Genomic DNA, 7,242 nt, shown 5'->3' with positions numbered 1-7,242 from the left:
CAGTCATTTAAAAGTAAGGTGTCAAACTGAAGCTAATCATCAAAGCTCAGCCTGGTGCTAATGAGAGGAGGTCATTCTGTGCCATCTATTTTAGACCCTTATTTCTGAATGGACTGGAGTGTACCCCACATGTTCCTCTCATTCTCACCCTCTCATGATCATTGATATTTAACTTAGAGTGGACACCTGACTTAGAGTCAAGGTAATTCACCTTGATTACCTGCTCATTTCTGCAGGATTTGTACTTCAAGTTCATTGCACATTTTTAATGGATTACATTTAAAACATTAATTCTCATCAGCTCAAAACATTGATGTAATTTTCATACAAAGTTACGGCCTGCATATCTTTGTTATCACATGTAAACAGAAAGAGAATACTAAAGTTATCTGTCTCCTAAACTATTTTTTTTAATATTGCACACAATGCAGAAATACAAGGGATAAAATCACTTGGTTACCAAAATTTCAGAGGAACAATTTCTTTTCTTCCTATCTATTACTGCATCTGCAGAGTTCTGTCACACCCATAGTAGTAGTAATAATTAATCATCATCATCATCATCATCATCATGCATGTTTCTATCTGCCTCTCTGATAGAAAAAGTTCAGGGAGGGAGAGGTAGCTGCATGCTGGGAGTGAAACTCATATAGATATTGAGTGGTGGTTAAACATGAATTAATAATTTGCTGAATACTTCACTTTTCACATATTAAAATGTTTTCACAGCTAATTGGTCATAACTGAAGCTAAAGATTCCCAAAAAGGCAGGCACCCAGTATTGTGGAAAACTGCATATTTGATGTTTTCCAGAGACCTCTTTGTGTGGTCCTGAGATTTTCTGAATGCTAATAAACATATTAAAAAAAAAAAAAAAGAGAGAGATAATATCGAATGTCTTTTTCTCTGGAAGAACACCCAGTACTGGAAGGAAGACACAGAAAGCTGTGGACAAATTAATCGTAAGAAAATAAGATAAGTAAAATGTGAATAAAAGATGTAAAATTTCACTTGGTGCATGGACATATTTTTAACTTCAATGCCATATCAACAAAATAAAACTTTTATCACAACCTTTACATAATATCTATTTTAAGTACTGATAGCAATTTAACTATAGGTTCCATCAGGCACAAGTGAGTACTTAATTGCCCGTTAGTTGAACAACATTGACTGTTCAGTCCTGGCTCATCACAAGGATGCCATCAAACTTGCTCAGCCTATCTCCATGGGTGATATTTTTATAAGTCTGTTTTCCTTTGCACTTGCAATGGGCTAGGAAGGCATGCAGAGCAGTCACTACTAGTTAGTTGATAGCTAGCAACATCTTGCAGTAAAGATGAAAGAAATTAGAACTGGGAACCTGAAGAACTTCTGGATATTTCACCAATGAACTGGATTTTTTGAGTGGGAAAAGGTAAGATTCACATTTACTACAACTTGTTTTTTTTTTTTCTTTTTTTCCTTGGAAAAAAATTATATTACAGTGTAATTACGCCATAGATTTTGAGCCATAGTTTGATTAAATAGTATGAATCCACAAGTTAATCTGCTGAAGGAATTATTCATACAGGGATAGTTACTTAAATGAGTAACTCCTACCTGAGGCTTCAAGAAGGAAACGGATTTGCATCCTCCATATTTTATTTTTTTTTTAATCATAGACGTCCTTATGCTGAATCAAGATGGAAAAATGAAGTGCCACTTACCTTTTCTTTCTTATGTTTTCCCAAAGCTAAGCATGGTGATATTTAAAATAAACTTTTAATTTGTGGTAAAATTGAGATGATTATTTCCCCACATTTGGTATATGTTTTTACAAGTCATTGGGATTGACACATATTTCTTCTTTATACACGAATACAGTGTGTTTTATTTTGCTTCCATACTATTTATATCAGCTCTAGGTCTTGCTTTAAATCACATGGCAATGTGGTCATGATGAATCCACTAGTGCATCCTTGTTTTCAAGGGATAGCTCATCTGACATGAGCTTACATGGATATTTAGCATTTCTGAATTTAAGACCCTTTGTACATTTTAACTCATTCTTTGGCCATCAATATAAACTGAATTTTCTCATTAAGAAGTGATAAAAGTAACATATACTCATCAAAAAAGCATACTGTGCTAATTATAAAAGGTGGTGACTTGCCTTGCAGTATGGTTAGCATGCATGAACCCAGCGAAGTCACTGGAGTTCCTTGTGAATGCAGGAGTCAGTGTGGGATGCAGGTCTGGGACATAAGTATCTGTTTGCTTTGCCTAGGAAATGGATTTTAAATATTCCTGGGAGGGCTTTCAGGCTCTACCCAGATGAATGTGTTCCATCCTGAAGATGGATAATACTGATAACACACAGATGTTGTTTATTTGTAGAAACCCATTTCTTAGATTTTAGAACTATCAAGGGCATACAGAGGAAAAAATATTTTCCAGTGTGGTGCAGCTTACCCTTGCTAACGAAGCATTTGACCCCTTCCATAATCTACAGTTCCAACCAGTGACTTACAGTTAGCCTAATGTGGCTAAAAATGTGCATAATTCCTTTGTTTGTAGGACTATTGGATTCAGGGAAGAGAATTTGAAAGTTCTTCAGAAGTTCTTTGGAAGGTTCTTGCTAGACACAAAGACTAAAAAACATCTAAGTGAACTTCCAACAGCTGGTGGGTTAGATCTTCAGCTGCTGTAGGTAAGTGTCACTCACAACATTACAGGCTTGGGACAGTTGTAGGTCACATCAAAAATAAAAAAGTATTTAGTACAGCATACCGTCTCTGACAGCTACCAAAATCAATATCTAAAGAAGAGTGCATGAACGAGGAAAACAGAAAATAGTTCACTGAAATGCTTTTTCACATAAAATGAAACTCACTTTCCTGAGATGAATAGAGGTGTGTTGTTGGGCTGAGTGTTTGTTTTGCTTGTATTTGGCAGATTTAATGATTTCTTACCCATGGACTTTTCTAGTTTCCCCATAATGTGTAAACATTTAGCATTCACAGCATTCTGTGGCAAGTACTGAGCTAAATTGTGAAGAGTAAGAGTTGTGTTCTCCTTTGTTTAACACCTACCTCCCTAAACCTAGAGGCAAGAACATTGACAGCAGTGACGGTTCATCATGATTTCAGCAGGACCAGGGAGGTGATTGTCCCCCTGTACTCTGCTCTGGTGAGGCCACACTTTGAGTACTGTGTTCAGCTTTGGGCCCCTCAGTACAAGGACACCGAGGCCCTGGAGTGTGTCCAGAGAAGGGTTATGAAGCTGGTGAGGGGCCTGGACCACAAGTCCTCTGAGGACCGGCTGAGGGAACTGGGGTTGTGTCTGGAGAAGAGGAGGCTCAGGGGAGACCTTATTGCTCTCTACAGCTACCTGAAAGGAAGCTGTGGGGATCTGGGGGTCGGCCTCTTCTCACGGGTAACTAGTGATAGGACTAGAGGGAATGGCCTCAAGTTGCACCAGGGGAGGTTTAGGTTGGAAATGAGGAGACATTTCTTCTCAGAAAGAGCAGTCAGGCACTGGGACGGGTTGCCCAGGGAGGTGGTGGTGTCACCGTCCCTGGGGATGTTCAAGGAACGGCTGGACCTGGTGCCTAGGGACATGGCTTAGTGGGTGACATTGGTGGTAGGGTGGCAGTTGGACTAGATGATCTTGGAGGGCTTTTCCAACTTTAATGATTCTATGACTTTATTATTCTATGATTCTATGATTTTTTACAGTAACACTTCTCAAGAAAGTGGTAGGCTCTGCAGCTGATTCAGCTCTTGTGCTGGTGATCACTGCTTCATTTACACGTGGAACAGCCAGTGTTGGTTCCCGGCTCTCCTGCAGGCTGCCTCTGTGCTGTCTTGGGCACTGGCCATATCTGCATAACCAAGTGATGAAAGTACGGGCAGTTTATGCTTTAATTTCCATGTTCATAAAAATAGTTTATTTCCCCCGTGCTTTGCTTGTCTTGTATTCACAGACAGAATGGTTTGTCTGGGATAATGTTTACTTTTATCTTAGCATTGGTAGTTCCCCAAATCCAATGCAAGCTCAAATAAACTTTCAGGTTGGCTTTAAAATAGTGACGTTAAAGAATTGTAAAGGAAAAATCTGTCTTTTTTTTTATTCTGTGTCTGGTTTCAAACTCTGAAGGTTTTTTCTGCACAGTTCTGTAAATTGGTATATTTTCTTATTAATATTATTAATATTTTCTTATTAAGCACTAGTTAAGACTCCTGAATATCATAAGAAAACAGGAAAAATGGCTATAAGACATCTTAAAAGTAATAATAAAATCATGCATACTACTATCTTCACTTACTATATCTTTGCCCAGTGTCTAGCACAACAGTCAGCCAATATGAAGTACAATTTTATTTTACCACGTTGATGGCAGCTGTTTTTTGGAGCATTATGCTTCTGAGGAAAAGAAAGTGGAAAAGCAAAGTGCAGTTAAGTGTCTCACAAGTAATTTTCTCCTTGGTCTAGTTGAATTCATGATCATTTTACTTGCAACAGGAAATTCATAGACCACATTATGAAATTCAATAACATTTGCTTTGGGAGTATTTCAGCTGAAGCCACATTAGAATTGTGATCTCAGTGTGTACCTCTTCATTATCAACATCACAGCAAAGATTTTGGGAATGTGCTCTATGTACATTCTTCAACATAAGCATTACACTAAGATTTTAAAATCAAAAGTCAAAAAAAGGGGTGAAAAAAAAAAAAAAAGTCATATCTTAGAGCATGATTTGTGATTCAGAGATCCCCCTTTGGCTTCAGCAGACATGGAATCGTTCTTTCCGGTCAAATCCTGTAGCTCTAGATTCGGATCCACAGTAACAGTTTTGCGTAATTTCACCTTTCATTTATGGGATAAAAATGTAGGGGTAAAAGAGATCTTAGCAGATCACTAACTCATTGTCTGCTATTTAAACTATTCCCAGCAGATGATTGTTTAACCTGTCCTTACATATCCCAGTGGAGAAGAATCATTTGATATAATTAATTGACCACACACTGCTAAGTGAAGATTAATTTTTGCTGGCAAACACTTTCAAACTGGCAAAATAGTATCAAAATCTTAGTAAGATCTGCTTACTAAAGAAACTGCATGAGAGCTTTCCTTGTGATGCCCTCATTCCCTCTAAACTGTTTAAGCATTTGTGCTTTAATTATACCTAATAAAGATTTTTCCCTATCTCCAAGTTGAACCCTTTAATTGTGCAAGAAAGCACTGATGTAAAAGAGGCATGGGATACTCTGCAATGGACCTTTTCAAGTATGCAGCTCAATAAAATCTAGTTTTCCAATTTTTCTTCCAAGTTTACTCTTCCTTGATGATCGTAATAAAGCAATACATTTATGATCTTCACCCTGTGGCCATACAGAAATGCAGTCAGGAGGACAAGAAGCCCTTTCCTTTGGATGTGACATTCAGAGCCCACATACCACCACCACCAGAGCTGGGTGCATCCCACATGCACCGAGCCTATCCCAGACCTGATTTAATTTCTTAAAGTTAAGAAACTTTAATGAAAACTTCTCAAAATAAAGATGAAAAAAGCTCTCTTTTTGATTTCACTGATGGTGGTGTTTCATTCCACATCATTCAAGTTAGCTTAGGCTCACTGAGCAACAAGGTTTTTTCAATGTATTTGAAACTTTTCTCGAGCTAAGAGTTGAAGGGAAAAATATTTTGAAATAACCATCTTTGAAAGCCATGTAACAAATGCAGCTGTAGCGATGAATAATGCTTGTTGGCATCCCCTGAACATATTGCAAATCATTTACCGGCCTCAGCAAAATGTCTACAGAGTTCCAGAACCAAGGAGTGAATTAGTGTACTTTGTGCTGGTGAAACAATTTTCTTTAAACAAAATAAAAATTTTAAGGAACTGCATGAACTTTCCTTATCTGGATAAGAAGCACTAACCAGTTAAATATTTCTGAATAGTTATTCTTAGCTTTTTATAAATTCTTTCAGCTCCACTGTCACTTGGCAATCTTTAGATGCATTTTAGATCTGTTGTCCAGATTGCTGCCCTTGAGCTGCTTACCACACTCCCTGCCTACCATCCTTTTTTTTTTTTTTTTCTGTAATTTGCATGAGACTTTTTTTGTAATCTTGCAGGATGAACTCTGTCCAATAATGAGGCATGTTGCAAAACTGTCTCATTAATTTTTGTCCAGCAGGAGCTTAGCAGGATTATGTGAGGAACTTTCAGTGCCTTGTGTGTTATGTGATTATGTAGGTATCTGCTAGAAGGGAGTATTTTGAGCAAGAAATCTACTTTTTGTATTTAAATAGTTAGAATAGTTATTGTGTTATTCTGCAAAGGTAAAATAATTTTTCAGACGAACTGGGATAATGTAACATGTAGCTATAGCCCAAGCAGCCAGCCAAACAGAGCACGATCCTTTATCATAGTTTTGCATTGTTCTTCTAACTGCGCGATGCCAAAAAATAATAATAATAAAGAGAAATCCTTTGTTCCATTTCACTGACCTAGAAGGTCACAAAACAGACAGTTCCTTCTTGATTACACTAAATAAATAAAAGCCTGATTCACAGAGGGGAAACAATCATCTGCCAACTGCCAAACCCTATAAAGGGTAAATCTGCTTTTGCTTTGTGAGCCAGAGTGATGAGTCACTGAGTCTATGACTAATACCAGCAAGAATTAAAATGTACCCACTGAAATACCCTCCCTTTGTGCTACAGCAGGGTTATTCAACAGCAGACCCCGGTCCAACAGATGCTGCTGGGGAGCAGGGATCCCTTGGCTGCCACTGGCCAGAACCGAGGGACAGCTCTGTTGAGGTTACTGACTTGCACTTACTGCATTCACAGGCATAATCTCAGTTTGGGAGTTGAATAATTAGGTTCTTCATTTGAGAAATTAACCACTGCGCACATAAACACCTTTTTCTCCTCTGCCTCTCTGTTAGCTGTCTTCAGAACATGCCGCAAACAGAGGTTCCCCCTGGAGCCCTGGAGAAACCTGCCTGGAAGATGACGGGGGCTATTGAACAGGAAAACCTGGGGAGGCTGGTGCAGAGAAAGACAGGGGTTTTGATATAAAGATTAATGTTTGAATATGGGTCTTCTTTTTAACTTTTAACTTTGGGTTAGCTCTGAAGTAGTTTGACAATTGAACTCAATGATCCTTGTGGGTGTTTTCCAACTCGGGATATTCTGTGTTTCTATTCTATTCTATTCTATTCTATTCTATTCTATTCTATTCTATT

At 38.1% G+C, this 7,242-nt stretch overlaps 1 long non-coding RNA gene across 1 annotated transcript in view; it reads left to right on the top strand.

Annotated features, from left to right (window-relative positions):
• The first annotated feature begins 1,200 nt into the window (after positions 1 to 1,200).
• LOC118160971 overlaps positions 1,201 to 7,242 on the top strand; it is an 8,885-nt gene continuing 2,843 nt past the window's right edge. The window contains exons 1-2 of the long non-coding RNA XR_004747791.1: positions 1,201 to 1,417; positions 2,560 to 2,692. This is a non-coding gene — a long non-coding RNA (uncharacterized LOC118160971). The remainder of the gene's footprint in view (positions 1,418 to 2,559; positions 2,693 to 7,242) is intronic.

This window comes from Oxyura jamaicensis, chromosome 1 (assembly GCF_011077185.1).
Source record: "Oxyura jamaicensis isolate SHBP4307 breed ruddy duck chromosome 1, BPBGC_Ojam_1.0, whole genome shotgun sequence".
Taxonomy (NCBI): domain Eukaryota; kingdom Metazoa; phylum Chordata; class Aves; order Anseriformes; family Anatidae; genus Oxyura; species Oxyura jamaicensis.
Note: the sequence above shows the minus strand (reverse complement) of the source record. Positions and strands in the feature narration are given on the sequence as shown.